The sequence below is a fragment of the Alligator sinensis genome, unplaced genomic scaffold, assembly GCF_000455745.1.
Source record: "Alligator sinensis unplaced genomic scaffold, ASM45574v1 scaffold1303_1, whole genome shotgun sequence".
NCBI lineage: Eukaryota > Metazoa > Chordata > Crocodylia > Alligatoridae > Alligator > Alligator sinensis.
In genome coordinates, this window is record NW_005842753.1 from 404259 (window position 1) to 404990 (window position 732).

The 732-nt window shown below is 54.6% G+C and overlaps 2 protein-coding genes across 2 annotated transcripts in view; one reads left to right on the forward strand and one right to left on the reverse strand.

The window, feature by feature from the left end:
- Nucleotides 1–732, forward strand: part of LOC102381926 (H-2 class II histocompatibility antigen, E-S beta chain) — a 603463-nt gene that overhangs the window by 258372 nt on the left and 344359 nt on the right. The gene's annotated exons all lie outside the window — the stretch shown is intronic.
- Nucleotides 1–732, reverse strand: part of LOC102380209 (class I histocompatibility antigen, F10 alpha chain) — a 26017-nt gene that overhangs the window by 24404 nt on the left and 881 nt on the right. The gene's annotated exons all lie outside the window — the stretch shown is intronic.

The window sequence follows — 732 nt, forward strand, 5'->3', positions numbered from 1 at the left end:
TTCTTCCTGCCCCAGGCCTTTTTATAACCTCTCTGACCTCAGCAGCCCGGTCCAATCGAAGCTGCCAATACTGGCTACAAACCGACCCATCTGCAAAGCATCCCTGGCTACCTGGGCCCATGCGCAGGGCCGGGTCTTTCCCCCCCTGCCCAGGTGACCAGAGCATCGCCTGAGGCGCCAGGCTTTTGTCTGCAGACAAGGAACGAGTTCCCCGCTGCAAGGGATTCAACAGCAGCCTCTCAGGCTGGTGGAGACAGATCTCTGGAGAGGGGCACCGACGGGGCATTTCTGCCACAACTCAGACGCGTGATCAAAGGCTACCATGCCATTGTTTGCTCTAAGGTATTTTTCTGATATTGCTCTACCCTGTACCCTATTCCAAACCTACTCCTTCTAATCAATAAAGTTCTCCTTTGTCCCTAGCGTGGGAGACTTATTGGAAGAGGGGTCTAAGTTATGCCTTGGGGACCCCTTGGTTCAGCTGACTAAGGGAGACCTATCTGTGCTTCAGACTGAGGGAAGCACCCAAAATTGTTGCAGTGGGTCAAGTACCCTCAGGGACTGCTAGGCCTGTGTTTCCCAGAGGGCACAGATCCAAGATCAGTCCAAACTCTGGGTGGTAGCAGCGTTACCTCCAGGCTTGCTTGCGCATGTGCTCCAGGAAAAGGGTTGGCTAGACACAAGGTACCCCCAGGGAGGCATTCGGAGCCTGGAAGATGTTAGGGGACACAG